This window comes from Bos grunniens, chromosome 7, assembly GCF_055505025.1.
Source record: "Bos grunniens cultivar Pamir isolate PY7600 chromosome 7, Bosgru_T2T1.0, whole genome shotgun sequence".
Lineage (NCBI taxonomy): Eukaryota > Metazoa > Chordata > Mammalia > Artiodactyla > Bovidae > Bos > Bos grunniens.
The window spans coordinates 77,347,992-77,368,099 of record NC_141171.1 but is presented as its reverse complement, the minus strand read 5'-3'; the positions used below and the strand labels follow the sequence as shown (position 1 = coordinate 77,368,099).

General features: G+C 35.8%; 1 long non-coding RNA gene across 17 annotated transcripts in view; it reads right to left on the bottom strand.

The window, feature by feature from the left end:
- LOC147369852 (uncharacterized) overlaps positions 1-20,108 on the bottom strand; it is a 1,128,106-nt gene that overhangs the window by 1,032,585 nt on the left and 75,413 nt on the right. The window contains exon 3 of one of the 17 annotated variants that reach the window (XR_015167981.1): positions 8,422-8,682. The exons of the other annotated variants lie outside the window; for them this stretch is intronic. This is a non-coding gene — a long non-coding RNA (uncharacterized LOC147369852). Of the gene's footprint in view, positions 1-8,421; positions 8,683-20,108 lie in introns of those variants that run through there. 17 annotated transcript variants of the gene reach the window in all.

Below are 20,108 nucleotides of genomic sequence, written 5' to 3'. Positions count from 1 at the left end.
AGACAGAGGCCCTGAAGCTATGTAATAGGAAGGACATAATAAATGTTAGTTTCTACTCCAGATAGATAAGTCATTTTAAAGACATCATGTTATGCTTCATTTGAAACCTAATGAATTCCTAGCAAATATTCGACACACAAAATATATTTTTTTTATTGTTATTCCTCCCCCGTTCCTCTTCCCACTTCTCTTGATTTTCCTCTTTCTCCATTTCTATCACTAGAATGACATAAAAGCAGACAATCTATATGTGAACCCACTAGAATTCCCTCCCTGAGGCTAAGCACTGTGTCATATCTGAAATAAAGACCATTCATTATTCACATGATAGCTATTCAACAAATTTTTGTTGTTAAGAAAATAACCAGGATTATACTATCATTCATCATTCAAGAATCTAATAAAATTTGAATACTAAGAATTGCTCCAGAACCAACGGGGAATTTAGTGACTGTCTAGAGTATATGACATAATTCTCTCTCATTGTAGCACTAAGTGTGGGCACAATGCACCCCTGAGGCTGACACTGAGTCAACATTCAGCAAATGCTTTACAGATAAATGGTTCCTCATAAGAGAAGGAAAGGTGACTCACTGGAGTTTTTATGCACACCACTAAGTTCTTAAAGAGAGAAAGCCTACTAGGCATTCTCTATCAGAAATTATTCATTTTGATAAGTCTGGCCCCAAAAGAAATGCAAAACAATGCTAAAAATTTCTTACTCCCAATACCCATAACCAAAAAGCTGTTCATTCAATTTTCTGTAGTGGCACATACTCAAATGATGCATTAAACATTTAGCACTGTTGTTCTCCAGGTTTTATTAATGCTCACTAACTCATTTATTCTCATGCTGATAATCTTGCCTGAAGCATCTCACTTTTCCTAAGGTACTAAAGTGACTTGGGTTGCAACCAAATCTGCAGTAACTAGTGAGCTGAATCTGTAAGAAAGTATTGGGGTACTTTATTACAGAAAAAAAAATTCAGAATTCTGAGTATTTACCTCAGAATATTTCTACCCACCATATGTCTATGCCTGTGCCATTTGAAGGAATAAAGGAGAATCCATGTTTATTTTAAAAAGTTTTTTTTTTTTTTTTGTAAACTCTGTTGGGTTGAGTGATCCCTAATATGCTCTTTGTAATAAGTGAAATAAAAAATGAGAAACAAGAAATAAGAAAGTGGTTGTTTCTAATGAAAATATACATTTTTTCCCACTAAAAGACATTGCAAAAACTTTTATTGAGTAAAATTGGGATGTTAGATAAATCTATTTCTCATAAAGTTTGGATAGAAAATTTTAAGTATTTGAGATAAACAAACTTAAAGTCAGTCAATATATAGCAAGGATAACAATGTATAAAATACCAAATCACAATGAAACTGATGCAAGCCAGAGCTAGTTCTCAGTAAAACCAGATTCTAGTCAGAAGCAGTTCCTGCTCTTTTCATTTCTAGTCTTTTAGAGGCTACTATGAGGGTATTTCTAGTGGCCCAACGGTAAAAAAAATTCACCGGTTAATGTATTAGAAGCAAGGGACTTGGGTTCTGTCCCTGGTTTGGGAAGATATTTTCCAGTCGGAAATGGCTACCCACTCCAGTATTCTAGCCTAGAAAATTCCATGAACAGAGGAGCCTGGTCGCTACAGTCCAGGGGGTTACAAAAAGTTGGAAGTGACTGAGCATGCACACACACAAACACACACACATACATAAGGGTATTAGTCACTGGAATTATGATTTGATACTTAGCATGACATCTTATAGTGGCAAAGAACCTGCCTGCCAATGCAGGAGACATAAGAGATGCTGGTTTGATCTCTGGGTCAGGAAGATCCCCCTGGAGAAGGGTGTGGCAACCCCCTCCAGTATTCTTGCCTAGGGAACCTCATGGACAGAAAAGCCCTACGGGTGGGCTAAAGTCTATAGGGTCTCACAAAGAGTCAGACACAATTGAAGCAACTTAACACATACCCACATGACATCTTACATCAGAAACTAAAAGTAGATAGCATATTGTCCACCTCCTTGATTTAATGAAAAAGTTTATCAAGCTGTGGGAGCTAAGTGACTGACAATGAGCCAACCCAGCTAATTTGAGCACTGTTATGGAAAGTGAGGTAGTGATAGGAGATAAAAAGGGTACACCTTGTAGTTAAGCACTTGCAAGTTGAAATCTCTTACAGACTGTCATGAACAGTGTATTATATCGTGTGTTATGTACTATTGCTTAGACAGGAGGATATTATCAAGTTAATATCCAGCTTTTGCATGAGCAGAGAACTACATTTTTGGACCGCATTGCCCTTTTCCAGCCTGCTTCAATCTTTACAATAAAAAATCAAAGTGAAAGCAATATTCAATATCTAGGATGCATTTGCGAGTAATGAATTTGATACAGCCAGAGGCTTGAAAAGAAAGTGAAAATGAAAGTGTTAGTCTCTCAGGCATGCCTTAGTCTTTGCAATTCCACAGCCCACCATGGGCTGTCCGTAGGGTCACATCCTATGTCCATGGGATTCTTCAAGCAAGAATACTGAAGTTGGTTGCAATTCCATTCTCCAGAGGGTTTTCCTGACCCAGGGATTGAACCTGGGTCTTCTGCTTTGCAAGCAGACTCTTTACTGTCTAAGCCGCCAGGGAAGCCAGTTGAGAAGAAAAGCCATATATTTATTGTAACTCCCAAAATGTGTTTAGTTCACAGATAAGCTGGGAACTTTGTGAAGAAAGGGAGGAAGTCATCATAATAAGGATCACAGCTAAACAAGTATCCTCCAGGATGGAACTCCATAGGTAACACTCTAACACACAGTGTTGACCTTAAGGAAGTTAATACATTCAGATTTGATCCAGGCCAAGGTCAATGTCCAAGAGGATGTTATCTGGTAGACAATAAAGTGAGGGCTTCTGTAAGGTTATAAAACTCAAAGTCAAAGGAATCTAGCCCTCAAAACCTCAGAATAACCTTTCAGAGACAGGCAGAGTTACAGAATTTAATGAGAAAAAAAAGAGAAGCATCCAAGAAGATAATTGACAGAATAGAGACCACCGTTAGGGCCCCACCTAAGGAAGTTGGGGCTTTGAGAGAGACTTAAATTCCTGAGGGAGACAGGAAACCAAGGTAGGAAAACAGTCCTACAAACTGGGATTCAAGCATCAAGTTTGGGGTATTTAAAGTGCTAAGTGCTATTCATTTCGATTTTGGCAAAACTAATACAATATTGTAAAGTTTAAAAATAAAATTAAAGTAAAGTAAAAAAAAATAAATAAAAAAAATAAACCAAAAAAAAAAAAAAAGTGCTGAAACTGCAAAAGCCTAAGGCACTTCCTAAGGCACTCTGACTCATTTTTATGGACTGTGGAAGCTCATAAAGTACTTCCTAAGTTGTTTGGGAGAGACTAAGGAACAGAATATGGCTAAGTCTTTAGGAACAGTTGGAATCCAGTTGGTCTGAGTTGGATAGGGGTTGATCCCAACAACCCACAAATCCTGGGCAAGATTTGGCAGAGAGTGGGTCATAACCAGATGAATGAAAATCACTCAACAGAGAAGAAAAACACAGCTGAATTTCATTGGAATTGGAAATGAGTTCAATTTTGTGTTATACTGCTTTTAAAATAAATACACTTTTCTTCTTAAAATTCCTTTTGAATAAGTCTTACACATAACAATGATAAAGCTATATCCAGGTATTATCACACTTTTTCCTAGCACTTTCCTGCTATTTCACATATCTGTTCATAAAATCAACACTTAAAGCCCAATTTAGGTGCATGTGTGTGTTTCAAGGAAGGTTCCAGAAACTTAACATCAAAACGGCAAAGCTAAGACACAGGCGTAAGAAACCAATCATTTTATGTACATTCTGTATGAGAAGCTAGTTAGTAATCTGGCCAACAAAAAAAGTAAAGAGGATTTCAGAGGAAAAACAGATTTATTTTCAAAGTGGAAATTATCTGAATGATGGCCCTAGATGGAAATTACTTTTTCCTACATAAAAACAAGATAAATTTTGCTAATATTCTTTTACATTTTAAAATACAACATTACTCAGAATCCTCATCAAGGGCATCATAAGCAAGTTAGCATTATGTTATAGGATGGAAGCAGAAACTGTATATTTTCTCAATGAGAAAATAATAAGATAAAATCCAGATAAAAAGCTACTATGTTATTTTATATAAATATGTATATATTTATCAGAAGGCAGTATGAGAATTATAGGAGGTCAACACTTACATAGACAGTAGGGAAAGCATCTTCATAGAAGAATTACCAGGGATCATTTTAATTCTACCTTCATTAGCCGTGAAATCTTGTGTTATTATAACCTTGTTTTGCCTCAGTTTCCACATCTGTAAAATGGATATTGCAAAGCAGCTCATCCCTCATAGAGCTGCTGAAGGGATTAAAATTAAATAATCCATATGAATAATGCATATACACTAATTTATGGTTGTCATTAAATAACTTTTAGTTGCTATTATTAAAGCAGATTTCAAGGAGATGTTCAGAAATTCACCAAAGAAATTAAAACTCATGTTAACACAGCAGTAAATTAGGAAGTCAGCATTAATATGCCCATCTGTATTCACTTGCTTGTCAAAGACTTGCTTACTAAATAAGATAATCCATTTATCAGACCTCTCTAATTAATAAGAACACTGCTCCTCTCCCTGTGCTCTTTTATCAAATATATGACATTAGTAGCAAAATGACATGACAGTGATGTAAAATTACAACATTAACAGGCGCTGAATAAATAAAACCTGAAGCAGAATCTTTCCTGGTGCCAAGAATAGAATAGCTGAGATGCGGATGGATATTTCAGAACTGAGTTTAGAACAGTAAATCATACAATTCTGGCAGAACACTAGAGAAGATACTTTTCAAAACAAAACTGAAATATTGGTGAGGATACACAGCTCTGCTATTTCATTGTGAATGACAGGGCGAGTCTAATAAAGTAGCTGATTTATTGGAAACCTTATCACATTTTAATGGGAGGTGCTTTTACTGACTCTCTTTACCCACTACAGAACCTGTGCCGTTGTGCCAGAAGAGGGTTTGATCTTTACTCAAGCAAAAATCAATTTCTTCTACATAAGGAAATTCAGCCTTCACTCCTTTGAATATAAAGTTTTCAACATATGCGCTATAAGCAGCATATGCTCATGTTGAAAAAGTGAATCAATTTTTATAACCGATGATCATAGTTGCTTGTGTTATGTAGAAATGTGGTTCTGTTGTGTTTAATACCGTTCTTTCCGTCTCATTCACCTGGTTTTGCTAAATTGACAAAGGGCACTGGTTTCCTTTCATTTCTCTAAAGACAGAACCATAGTACATTTCATGGAAAAGGGGGATGAGGCAGAGAGGTTTGGGAAACTTGGCCATTTCTTGAACTGTATCTTTGTCTACTGGACTCCCAAATATCTCAGCTTAGGCATCCGGTTTTGCAGTCACTAAGAAAAATAGCTACATTCACTTTTACTTGTAGCCCTCTTTCTGACTAATGGAACCATGTTGGGCTAAAACACAAGCATATTAATAAACAGTCCCCGGTTTTCTTCCCAAGAACCCACTCACAATTTTTCCTATTAGATTTGTTTTTCTTGTCCCTGCCTCGCACCCCTCCATACCATCTATCTTAGTTCATAGAAGTACATTTCTTATTGTCCAATAGTAAGACTTTGATTCTCCTTTTGGGACCTTCGTTAAATAAATAATGGTCCTTCAAAAATAAATAGACTTTCATTTCCATTTTAGTGGCAAACTGATTTCTTTGGAAAATTGGTAGAAAGTAACTACAAATGTTTATAATCTTTGCTTTAATGCATAGTCTACTTATTGGACATACCTCATAAACATCCTGCTTCAGTTTTCATAAAAGAATGATGCATGGACAACAATTAAGTAATTTCCTAATTAGTTTTGTAACATTTGATAATCATGACAATATAATAAATTAGTCATCAAAAAGTACCTTATTAAACTTTCAAAAATCATACATTGCTGAAAGTAAGGAATTATTTTTATTTTTTTAAATGTCGATTTTTAGTCTCAACATAAAGGGATTTTGATGAAAGAAATGATGTTTCAACAATCTAGTTTAGGAAGCTACTAATTTAAACAGTGTCACTGACGTGATAGATATTGAGAAGCTTTATATTTCATATTTTTTAATTTGATTTTAGAAGGTAGCCATTACCTATGTTACTGATTTTCAGTCTTTCAGCAACAAGACTCCTAAGACAAACTGTCACAGTAACATCAAATATAAAGATACATTGTAAATCTGAAGTCTGTTCTATAAGTGTCACCACTGGTCATAACACTGACTAACGCATTCCTAAAATATTTGACAGGATCCAGCATATCTCTTCCTGAATATTACTTGTCTTCTATTTCCTCATTTTGGCCAGTTTCTGGAATGAAGAATTATTTTGCCTATCATATCATTTTGCTATTCTTGTTTGTTTTTCTATTGTTCTTTCTCACCCTTACAAGACTCCTCTACTTTAATTAAATGTGGATATTTAATATTTACTTGAAAGGGAAAATATAGAGAGACTCTAAAAAGATACTGAGGCAACAAGTTTTCTCTTTGCTAATATAACTCCTAACCTGATGATTTTGCTAATCTTTTGTAGAATGCTGTAAAGCCTTTATTAGTATTTGAATTATTTTTTACATTAGAGAGATGGGGAAAAGAAGAGAATATGAAAAATAAGATTCAATTAAAAATTGAGCTTAGAAAGTCAACTAACATAGCAGGTCATCCCCAAACTGCATAATCTATTACTGTTGAAAAACACTAATCTTCATAAATCTAATATTTAGCTAGAATTTCAGAAAGTCCTATTACTTAGAAAAATCCAAAGCAGGTCCTAGGAAGTCTTAACCTGGTAGGATTTTATGCAAAATCCTTTTAGGGAAAATGGTTCTTCACAACTATAGCAACTAAAAATGACTCAGGTATTATGTTCACATGCTCTGGCAGACAAATGAGCTTTTAAAAAGTCTTATAATGTGACTATCTATGAAAGAGCTTTTATTCCCCCCTTTAATGAAAATATCCTCTCTTCCTCACCCTCCTGAGCTTTTTATCCTCTTGACATCTATAGAAATCCTTAGGATGAGATCATGCTACCTATGTAAATGGTGAGCTTATATAATGTTATCAAGCTGCCATGTCCACTTATCCAGATGGTTTTGCATATGCAGTTTATAAAGCATTTATGCAGCTCAGAGTATATTCTAGATTTACCAAGTGTCATTTGCCTTACCCTCATCCCTCAATCACCAGTGACTGACATCAAAGTAGTGCTATATGTCTGAATACATAGAAAACACCAAAAATAATCAAATATTTAAAAACAGCTTTATAACGAACTACAATGTCTATAATTTTTGCTGATAAAATAAAATATTTTTCAATTATTAAATTTTAAAAATAATACAGAAGAAGTCAGCTATTAATCTTACATTTTTTCATAATGATATATAAAACAATTTAATTCATAAGGTCTAAGAAAGCATTATCCAAAAACAAACTCATTTTTGATCAAAAATATTTGCTATTTTTCTCATATATTTTCTCTTAAATGCTCCTTTGTTCTTGTTTGGCTTCAAGGTTAGATTGTGTCTTTGCTAAAATTAAAATTACATAAAACAAAATGTCATGCATCTAATTCAGACTATATCTTCAATGTCTGAATAGCAAACATTTTGGAGACAATAGGAACTGGAAAACGCTCCTGAATACCGTGAACTTTCGTGCTGGGAAACAGCATGGACTACGCTCATACACCACATTATTTCTCAAATATTCATGGATCTCAAGTATATCTGACCTAGAAGATTAATGCAGCTTTATTTTATTTTTCCACTATTAAAATCTTATCTCTATTTTCTTTTTCCTATTTCACTTTGGAATAAACATCTGACCATAATTTGAATTGTGAAAATTTAAGGGAAGAATCAGAAAACCAGAAGTGAACTGTAAATGAGCCACTAATAACACAATTCAGAATATGTGCATTGGAAAAAGAGTCAGGTATCCTGAAGTTTGGCAAGTCTTGTCAGTTTGTATTTTGTCATATATCATTGCCAATAACAAGAATATGTAATGATTACAATTAGCCCTTGAACAACATGGGTTTGAACTGTATGTGTCCACTTACACAATGATTTCTCTCAACAGGAAATACTGCAGTATTACAACCATACACAGTTAGTTGAATCTGCAGATACAGAGGGCTGACTATAAACTATATACAGATTTTTGATGATGTGAAGGATCAGTGCCCCTAAATCTCATGGTGTTCAAAGGTCAATGGTACAGCTGTAGTTTTTAAAATCTCTTTTTTTTTAATGGTTTTGTATTTTTGTTAACTTTTATTTTATATTGGAGTATAGTTGATCAAAAATGTTTTGCACGTCTGGTGTACAGCAAAGTAATTCAGTTATACATGTACATGCATCTATTCATTTTCAAATTCTTTTGTCATTTAGGTTGTTACATAAACTTCTTTATTCTTATCCATACATTTTTTTTCAGAGCTACTTGAAGAAAACGATCTGAAACTTGAACTAGATGGTTGCTTGTTAATATATGTCCTCGGGTTAAGGTTAATTGTGCAACTTGCTGACTGAAGGATCACATCAGTCATCAGCCTAAGAAAATTTAAAAAAAAAAATCGTACCACTAATTTAATGGCATTTCTCTCTCTTTCTTGTCACATAGCTAGTTTAGATTGCTTTAGTCAATTCATTCAAGAAGATTGATTATTTTTGGATGGCCATTATGTACTTTATTTTTTTTTTCTCTAATTTTATTTTATTTTTAAACTTTACATAATTGTATTAGTTTTGCCAAATATCAAAATGAATCCGCCACAGGTATATGTACTTTAAATTGTAGTACATCAATTTTTTTGTTAAGAACCATAGGTCTTATTAAAATACATAAAATATCCTCTTTTTAAAAATCTGAACACAATCTGTACTTTAGTTAGTAATAAAGTATCACATGTCAATTTTCTTTTTTTTAAAACAGCATAATATTTGTTTATATTTTCATAACTGGATTAGAAGTTTTAAGCCTCATTTAATTTCTTTTAAAAATCACTAAAATAATAAGCTTTCTAAACTTTTAGCAGTAATACTAGATGCTGTTATAAATGGAACTATATCAAAGTTTTCAGGGAATATAAATTAGAAGTCTAGTATTCTATTCATTTTAGTCAAATAAGTGGAACCAAAATGTTATAAATTTTTTGTTCAGTTGTTAAGTCATGTTTGACTATTTGTGACCCCATGGACTAAATCATATATGTTTTAGATAAGCAAAAATTCATAATTTTTCTAAAAAATATATTGAATTATATCATACATACTATTCATATATGGGTATGGGCATCTGGTCTCATCACGTCATGGGAAATAGATGGAGAAACAGTGGAAACAGTTTCAGACTTTATTTTTTGGGGCTCCAAAATCACTGCAGATGATGACTGCAGCCATGAAATTAAAAGATGCTTACTCTTTGGAAGGAAAGTTATGACCAACCTAGATAGCATATTCAAAAGCAGAGACATTACTTTGCCAACAAAGGTCCGTCTAATCAAGGCTATGGTTTTTCCTGTGGTCATGTATGGATGTGAGAGTTGGACTGTGAAGAAGGCTGAGCGCCGAAGAATTGATGCTTTTGAACTGCGGTGTTGGAGAAGACTGTTGAGAGTCCCTTGGACTGCAAGGAGATCCAACCAGTCTATTCTGAAGGAGATCAGCCCTGGGATTTCTTTGGAAGGAATGATGCTAAAGCTGAAAGTCCAGTACTTTGGCCACCTCATGTGAAGAGTTGACTCATTGGAAAAGACTCTGATGCTGGGAGGGATTTGGGGTAGGAGGAGAAGGGGACGCCAGAGGATGAGATGGCTGGATGGCATCACTGACTTGATGCACATGAGTTTGGGTGAACTCCGGGAGTTGGTGATGGACAGGGAGGCCTGGCTTGCTGCTATTCATGGGGTCGCAAAGAGTCGGACATGACTGAGCAACTGAACTGAACTGAACACTTGATAAAGGCTTGAGAAAGAACAACAATAACAAAAAATAGACAGAAACTGAAAAACCTAAACTTAACGAAATGGGAGTACTGAATATGAAATAGAATCGGTGAAACAAATTAGATAAAAATAAAAGACCATCATACAGTCCAGTTGTTTTTAAACATGGGTGCTCATTATAAACATATCTGAGGATTTGGAGAAAAAATACAATACCAGGGCATTTACATTTTTTAAAAAATTCCAAGACAATTCTAATGTGCATCTGGGTTTTAAAAAGTGATTACAAGGTGTTTTTTTTTTTTTTTATTAAATGTTAGTTTTAGTGATACAGAATTCTATTATTTTCTGTTGACCACTCATGATACAATGGTATTAAAACAAATAATAGTTACATAATCACAATAGTAAAAGATGTTTATCAGTTTTCACAATCAACAGTCAGACAAAAAATAAAAGATAATTACAATCACAAGCCATAATGGAAACATGATTGACCTAAAAGTAAAAAAATAACTGGGCATCTCTGGTAGCTCAGCTGGTAAAGAATTTACCTGCAATGTGGAAGATCCTCTAGAAAAGGGATAAGCCACCCACTCCAGTATTCATGGACTTCCCTGGTGGCTCAGGTGGTAAAGCATCTGCTTGTAATGTGCGAGACCTGGGTTCGATTCCTGGTTTGGGAAAATCCCCTGGAGGAGGGCATGGCAATTCACTCCAGTATTCTTGCCTAGAGAATCCCATAGACAGAGGAGCCTGGTGTGCTATATAGTTCATGGACTTACAAAGAGTCAGACATGACTGAGAGACTAAGCACAGCATAGAACATAAAAAATAATTGCATACAATTTGGGCAGTTAAGTAGAGTAATGTGGTAAGTAGAAGTGCATACATGCACAGGTTTTCATCTACCCAGCCAGTCTGTCTTTTGATTGGTGTATTTAGTCCATTTACATTTAAGGTAATTATCAACATGTATGATCTTATTACTGTATTCTTAATTGTTCCCCACCCCCTCCAGGTCTTTTCCTTTCCCTGTATTTCCTGTCTAGAGAAGTTCCTTTAGCATTTGCTATAAGGCTGATTTGGTGGTGCTGAATTCTCTTAACTTTTGGTTAGGTGCAAAGCTTTTGATTTCTCCATTAAATCTGAACAAGAGTCTTGCTGGGTAGAGTATTCTTGGCTGTAGGTTCTTCCCTTTTATCGCTTTAAATATTTTGTTATATTCCTTTCTAGCTTGTACAGTTTCTGTTGAGAAATCAATCAGCAACCTTAAGAGAATTCCCATGTATGTTATTTGTCATTTTTCCCTTGATCATATTTTATCTTTGTCTTTAATTTTTATCAGTTTGATTACTATGTGTTTCAGTGTGTTCCTCCATGGCTTTATCCTGGCTGGGGCTCTCTGAACTTCCTGGACTTAGTTAACTATTTCCTTTACCGTGTTAACAAAGTTTTCAGCTATTATTTCTTCAAATATTTTCTTGGATTCTTTCTCTCTTTCTTCTCCTTCTGGGACCCCATATAATGTGAGTGTGCACTTAATGCAGAAGTCTGTTAGGCTGTCTTCATTTTTTTGTTTGTGTTTCACTCTTTTTTCTATACTCTGTTTTGTGGCAGTGATTTCCACCATTCTGCCTTTCAAGTCACTAATCTGTTCTTTTGCCTCAGTTATTCTGCTACTGATTCCTTCTAGTGTATTGTTCATCTCTGTTTGATTGCTCTTTAGTTTTTCTAGTTCTTTGGTAAATATTCCTTGTATTTTCTCCATTCTTTTTCCGAGATCCTGGATCACCTTCACTATCATTATTTTGATTATGATTATTACTTTTTTTTTTCCTGAAAAGTTGCCTAGTTTCATTTCATTTAGTTGTTTTTCTGGGGTTTTATCTTGTTCCTTTATCTGGGAGATAACCCACTGTCTTTTCATTTTGGTTCACTTTCTGTGATGTAGTTTTCTTTCTGGCAGCTATAGGATTGTAGTTCTTGCTTGTCTGTCTGCCCTCTGGTGGATGAGACTAAGAGGTTTGTGCTGGCAGATTAGAAGTATGTGTGCTCATCTCCTCCTGCCAGAGCACTAAAATTGCAGCTAGGTGTTGAACAACCATTGACAGGAGTGCGTTGGAATACAACAACCACAAAAGATACCTCTCATCCAAAGATAATGGAGAAGCCACAACAGATGGCACGAGGGGCACAATCATGATAAAATCAAATCCCATACCCACCAGATGGGCAACCTACAAACTGGAGATCAATAATGCCAAAGAATTTCTCCCACTGTGAAGGTTCTGAGCCCTAAATCAGGTTTCCCAGCCTAGAGATTTGGCAAATGGCCTGGGAATCCCTAGGAAATCTGACTTTTAAGGTCAGCAGGATTTGATTGCAGGACTTCCACAGGACTGGGGAAAACAGAGATGCCACTCTTAGAGGACACAAACAAAAACCTGTGCACACCAGGACCCAGGGGGAAGGAACAGTGAGACTGAACCAGACCTAGCTGCTAGTGTTGGAGGGTCTCCTGTGGAGGGGTGGGTCAGCAGTGGCTCACCGCAGGGACAGAAGCACAGGCAGCAGCAGGCTTCTTGGCCTTAGCCCTCTTGGAGGTCACTGTTAGTCCTACCATAGAGGCTGTAGACTCCAGGGAGGGTTGCCTCGGGCTAAAGAACTAACAGGGAAGGAGGGCAGCTTCACCCATTAGCAGACAATTAGATTCAAGTTTGACTGAGCATAGTCCTGCCCACCAGAACAAGACTCAATTTTCCCCAGCACTAGTCCCTCCCATAAGGAAGTTTACACAACCATCTAACCTTCATCCACAGAGGGCAGACTTTTTTTTTTTTTTTAAGATAAACGTGCAAAATGGGAATTTTCAACCAAGAGTTGAGAATGTTGTATTTCATAAGCTTATTTGACCTCAGTTTCTTTTACTAGAGGAAAACTTAATAATATTGTCTGAATTTAGTATCTCCAGTTTCTTGTGTCTCAATAAAGTGACTTGTTGGAAGAGACCATGTGATATACTATAGTACTATACAACCCTGCTGCCTGATATTTTACCTTTTCTCTTCCTCAGATTCCCTATTGGCTAAACAGGGAAAGACTATTGGTACCATTATAGTATCTACCTCATAGGGTTGTTTTGAGTTATCGTACCTACTTCATAGGGTTAATGATGTGAATTCATTAATTCAATTATTTAGTCACTGTGCTTAGAACTCTATTTAGTGCACAATAAATGCTACATAAGTGTTAGCTATTATTATTGAGCAGTACTTACTTTTAGCTCCTTTAAATAAAATCTCATCAAGTTAGAGGTATTTATCTTTCTTTATAATTGCCACTGAAGTTATCTGTCAATGTTGATGAAGTTAAAAAAAAAAAAAAACAATTACGATGTTTATACTCAGACATGTAGTTATGGACTACAGCTCCATAACTGTAGACTCATTTATTTCAAAATCCCATAAACATAAAATGTTAGAATACATGTTTCTTTTGTCACTCTCCATGTTATTGAAGACCTCTGTCTTTGTCATTACTATTAACAATAAATGACAGTAAATTTGTATTTTGGCTAACAAATGTTTGTATTAAAAGGTTTCTTTGGATTATACAATTAATCATTTTATTTTTCTCTTGAACTGTCAACATTTCTGGAGCCTTTATAATTCTCTCCAACTTGAGATTCAATTTCTGATATTTTCCCCCATGCTTGGTTAGTTTCTTGTTCTCAAATAACTGATAAGTTTGACATGCCCTATTTAAAATTATGCAGGGATTTCCATATTTTTCTAATGCATGATATAATGCTAAAATATAAAAATGCCATGTCAGTTGCTCTCCACAAAAATTGTTCTCTCTGTGGAAAATAATATTCCTTTCAATATTTTGAAATACAGCTACTCTAGAAATTTTAACAGTACATTAATGTCATGGAGATAGCTTATAAAATGGATTCTCACAAGAAGAGCAACAGTGATTGAATTTCTTGAGGATGAATGAGTTGTTGTAGTCCTGCACATAACATAAAATTACCTTAACTCCAATCAGAATAAAATAATTAAGTATTTTAGAAGCCTAATCACAGTGCGCAAAATGTTGCCTATATTTCAAAAAATCAATTAACCAAAAGGTAGGAGAATAATATATTTTGTTAAACACAGGATACTTCTTAGATCACTATATATATATATATGTATATATATATATATATGAGAACTCTATTTTTCTAACACTTCAAGGTCTACTTTATGAAAAAGTGAAAATACAATACGTATATATTTAATATAGGGGTCCCCTGGTGGCTCAGCAGTAATGAATCCACCTGCCAATGCAGGAGATGTGGATTTGATCCCTGGGTCAGGGAAGATACCCTAGAGAAGGAAATACTAATCCATTACAGTATTCTTGCCTGTAAAATCCCATGGACACAGAAGCCTGAAGGGCTACAGTCCACAGGGTTGCAGAGTCAGACATGGCTTAGCAACTAACAAAACAATATTAAATAAATATTATATCCTGCAGTCTCAGTGAATGTGGTAACTATTAAATTTATAAAATTAAATGCCCTCTTTTTAATCCAAATTGCACAGAAATATACTTAAAAGAGAGTTCATCATAATTTCATTTCTAGGAGCAAAGTATTAGTCAGTTCAGTCACTCAGTCATGTCGGGCTCTTTGTGACTCCATGGACGGCAGCATGCCAGGCTTCCATGTCTAACACCAACTTGTGAAGCTTATTCAAACTCACATCCATTGAGTTGGTGATGCCATCCAAGCATCTCATCCTTTGTCATCCCCTTCTTCTGCCTTCAATCTTCCCCAGCATCAGGGTCTTTTCCAATGAGTCAGTTCTTCACAACAGGTGGCCAAAGTATTGGAGTTTCAGCTTCAACATCAGTCCATCCAATGAATATTCAGGACTGATTTCCTCTAGGATGGACTGGTTGGATCTCCTTGCAGTCCAAGGGACTGTCAAGAGTCCTCTCCCAGCACTACAATTCAAAAGCATCAATTCTTCAGCACTCAGCTTTCTTTATAGTCCAACTGTCACATCCATACATCACTACTGGAAAAACCATAGCTTTGACTGAACAGACCGTTGCTGGCAAAGTAATGTCTCTGCTTTTTAATATGCTGTCTAGGTTGGTCATATCTATTCTTCCAAGGAGTAAGCATCTTTTAATTTCATGGCTGCATTCAACATCTCCAGTGATTTTGGAGCCCCTCAAATTAAAGTCTCTCACTGTTTCCACTGTTTCCCTATCCATTTGCCATGAAGTGATGGGACTGGATGCCATGATCTTAGTTTTCTGAATGCTGAATTGAGCATAGTATTGGAAGTGGTCTAAATGTTCAACAACAGGAGACCCACACAAATTAAGGTAAATCCACACAATGAAAGAAAAAGCAACCATAAAAAGCATATTAAATAAAAATATTTTATAAGTCTTTAAATTTTACTGGCTTACACAAATAGCATGTATGTATGTCCGTACATCCATATGAATTCTCTAGTATAGTTTTAGATGTAGACAGAGTTAAAAGTGTACATGTGTAAATATAAAAGATTTCTGGCCAAGTGCTTTGTATACACTGAACTAAGAGATAGAAATCTGAAGCTGCTGCTGCTGCTGCTAAGTCGCTTCAGTTGTGTCCAACTCTGTGCAACCCCATAAATGGCAGCCCACCAGGCTCCCCCGTCCCTGGGATTCTCCAGGCAAGAACACTGGAGTGGGTTGCCATTTACTTCTCCAATGCATGAAAATGAAAAGTGAAAGTGAAGTAGCGCAGTCGTGTCCGACTTTTAGCGACCCCACGGACTGTAGCCTACCAGGCTCCTCCATCCATGGGATTTTCCAGGCAAGAGTACTGGAGTGGGGTGCCATTGCCTTCTCCAAATCTGAAGCTAGGGGGAATTAATTAATTAGCTTAAGGGTACACATCTAAGTTTATTTTGCAAGGCTCCAAAATCACTGCAGATGGCAACTGCAGCCATGAAATTAAAAGACGCTTACTCCTTGGAAGGAAAGTTATGACCAACCTAGACAACATATTGAAAAACAGAGATATTACTTTGCCGTTTTTATTTTTTATTATATTTATATTTTATATATATATAAATATATATATTTATTTATAAATAAAAATTTATATTTTTATTACAAAGGTCCGTCTAGTCAAGGTTATGGTTTTTCAAGTGGTCATATGTGGATATGAGAGCTGGACTGTTAAGAAAGCTGAGCACTGAAGAATTGATGCTTTTGAACTGTGGTGTTGAAGAGGACTTTTGACAGTCCCTTGGACTGCAAGGAGATCCAACCAGTCCATCCTAAAGGAGATCCGTCCTGGGTGTTCATTGGAGGACTGATGCTGAAGCTGAAACTCCAATACTTTGGCCACCTCATGTGAAGAGTTGACTCATTGGAAAAGACCCTGATGCTGGGAGGGATTTGGGGGCAGGAGGAAAAGGGGACGACGGAGGGTGAGATGGTTGGATTTCATCACCGACTCAATGGACATGATTTTGAGTGAACTCCGGGAGTTGATGATGGACAGGGAGGCCTGGTATGCTGCGATTCATGGGGTCGCAAAGAGTCGGACACGACTAAGCGACTGAACTGAACCAAAGACAGCATGTTAAAAAGCAGAGACATTATTTTGCCAACAAAGGTCCATTGAGTCAAAGCTATGGTTTTTCTAGTAGTCATACATGGATGTGAGAGTTGGACTATAAAGAAAGCTGAGTGCCAAAGAAATGATGCTTACGAACTGTGGTGTTGGAGAAGACTCTTGAGAGTCCCTTGGACTTCAAGGAGATCCAACCAGTCCATCCTAGAGGAAATCAGTCCTGAATATTCATTGGAAGGACTGATGTTGAAGCTGAAACTCCAATACTTAGGCCACCTGTTGTGAAGAACTGACTCATTTGAAAAGACCCTGATACTGGGAAAGCTTGAAGGCAGGAGGAGAAGGGGAAAACAGAGGGTGAGACGGTTGGATGGCATCACCGACTCAATGGACATGAGTTTGAGTAAACTCTGGGAGTTGGTGATGGATAGGGAGGCCTGGCGTGGTGCAGTCAATGGGGTCTCAAAGAGTCAGACATGACTGAGCAACTGAACTGAATACATCTATGTTAAGATACAACTCATGTGTGTCTGCTCTCTTGAGTACTATGTTAAACTCCCTATTTGTGGACTAAGAAAAAAATTATCATAGGAATGATAATTGGTATTTTTAAACAGAAAAATTTCACTAAACTTATATTGTAAAGGAAAGAAAAAATTATAACAAAATTTAATATTTTTCCTGATAGAAGCTAACTTAAATAAAGAATTACTTGGAGGAATAGTTGTGCTTACTGTCTCACATCTTAATAGTTTTTATTAAGAATCCATACTATTAAATTCTTCTTACTTCATGTTTCATAAATATCACAGATTATTTTTACATGTTTTATTATTTCATTATTTCCAGTTTTTCAGTCTTTTGGGACAAGAATGCAACTTGTAACCAAGTAATTGTTAGTTTTAAGCAATTTTACTACATTGAATACTGACGTCACAGCTTTTAATTTTGGCATTAAGTAAAAATACAATCCCTGTTTGTCAGTTTTGAAGTGCATATTTGCATAAGTGCACCACTCTGATGGAGGGTGTTAATAGTGGGGAACAGAAAAAAGGAAAAAAAAAGAAAGGAAAGGAAGGGAAAGGAAGCCCCACACCTCAAAAAAAAAAAAAAAAACCAAAAAACCGAGAGAAAGAGTTGAGTTCAATATAGTAAATATTTACACTCTGGGGAAAAATCATGCCCCAGGATAAAATGTGATCTGTGCAAATGATGGAATATTTTTCAGTCATAAAAAGTATTGATGTGCCAATTCATGTTACAGTGTGATTGAACTCTGAATACGTGATGCTCAGTGAAAAGAGCCAATCCCAAAGTTCGATCCCTGGGTCAGGAAGATCCCCTGGAGAAGGAAATGGCAGCCCACTCCAATATTCTTGCCTGGGAAATCCCATGGACAGTGGAGTCTGGAGTCCTACAGTCCAGGGAATCACAGAGAGTCAAATACAACTTAGTGACTAAACAACAACAACAAAATAAGTAAATGCATAGAGACAGAAAGCAAATTGTGGTTGCTAGTGGCTGGGGGAAGGAGGGATATGGAGACAGATTGCTAGATAAATGAATATTGGATTTTCTTTGGAGTGATGAAGATACTTTGGAACTAATTAGATGTGGTCACACGATGTTATGCATGTACTAAATATCACTGTTTATAAACTTTAATATTATGTGAAATTTAAACTAAAAAAAAAGGATTAGAAAATACCTAAGTGCAGATTTGATGTACAATTCACTGTAAAAATATAGTCATTCTTAAAGAATAATGATATGCTATATAGTGGGTTACATGGGTCTATGTGTCTATAGACTTGTACATTTGAAAGTATACAGTTGATCAAAATTTACAATGGGCAAATGAAGAATAACATCAGTCAATAAATAAAACAGTAATTGAGCAAGTTTAATATCATGTTTCATTTCTCTGTTTTACTTTTACTATTACTGTTCATTATGGCCTTTATCTTCACTGCTGCCTAACAACAAATGACAATAAATGTGAATTACCATATGTATGACTTTCATAAATTTTGCTGAGTGTTACATGCAGAACTGCTAGTATACTGAAACCTATAATAGAAAGAAAGTCTCACTTTCACAAATTATACTTAACAACATAATATTGAAACCAAGAATAAAATTGACATATGGGGTTATTTTTTTCTTCCTGCTTTAAATACTACTCTTCTTTGGTGACTTATGCTTTGGAAGATCTTAAATGATTCATAGAAGTTGTACCTACCACAGGATAGCCTTATTTCACAGAATATTTTCTAAAGTTCCCATTATTGCCATGTGAATATAAATATAACTTTTTTCAGAAAATGTATCATGTTTTTTATACAAGAATCACAAACTTTTTATAAAAGAATCACAAAGATTCTGAATTCTTACAGAGCTAAAGCAACTGTCTTAAATGAGTAAAGAATGATTGCTAAAGAGGAGAGGCAGGGAAAGGAATTCAGTGGAAGTTGCCCTTTAAAGGAAGTACCTACAATCCATTTCTGGTCAATATTTGCTACATGGAAATGGAATGTAGGCTCAACTCTGCTTATGCATAAGATGGATATTCTCATTTCATATGCAAGTAGCCAGTTTCTACATGTTAACAAGTAATTCTCTTTTTTAACATTATAAAAAACCACCAAAATATATCTGTGAGATGAATGTGTCCAGGGAATTGCTGTTTATGTTTAAAAAAAACAAGCAAAGGCTTCCCTGGTGGCTCAGAGGTTAAAGTGTCTGCCTGCAATGCAGGAGACCTGGGTTCGATCCCTGGGTTGGAAAGATCCCCTGGAGAAGGAAATGGCAACCCGCTCCAGTATTCTTGCCTGGAGAATCCCATGGATGGAGGAGCCTGGTGGACTACAGCCCATGGGGTCACAAAGAGTTAGACACGACTGAGCGACTTCACTCACTCACTCACCCACCCATTTGCATGGAGGCTCCATTCAGCCAGGTTTAAGTCAGTGTTCTACCATAGCAACTACTTTTTAAAGTTAAATCCATAGATAGGCTAAAACCAAGTACATAGCACTAAACTGTAAAATGGGATATATTTAAAGACAAGAAATATCAACTGTTTCAGAATTAGTCCAGGAAAATATGACTGCATTACTTTAGATGAACAAAGGCAAATATAGAGGTGACCAGGAGGAGTTTGGTTAGAAAGTAACTGAAATAGTAACAAATTGACCTCAGGGGTAATAGATAATTTTTAAAGAACAGTTATTTGTTGACACAATTCTTTGAGTTGAAAAATCCTATGATACACATTAGGTACATTAAAAAAGGAGAGGAGAGATAAGCAAATATGTTCATATCAGCTACAATACTATTTAAGTTGTCTGCTTTTATTTTGTGTTATTATATCATGAAATGAACCCATCAACACAACA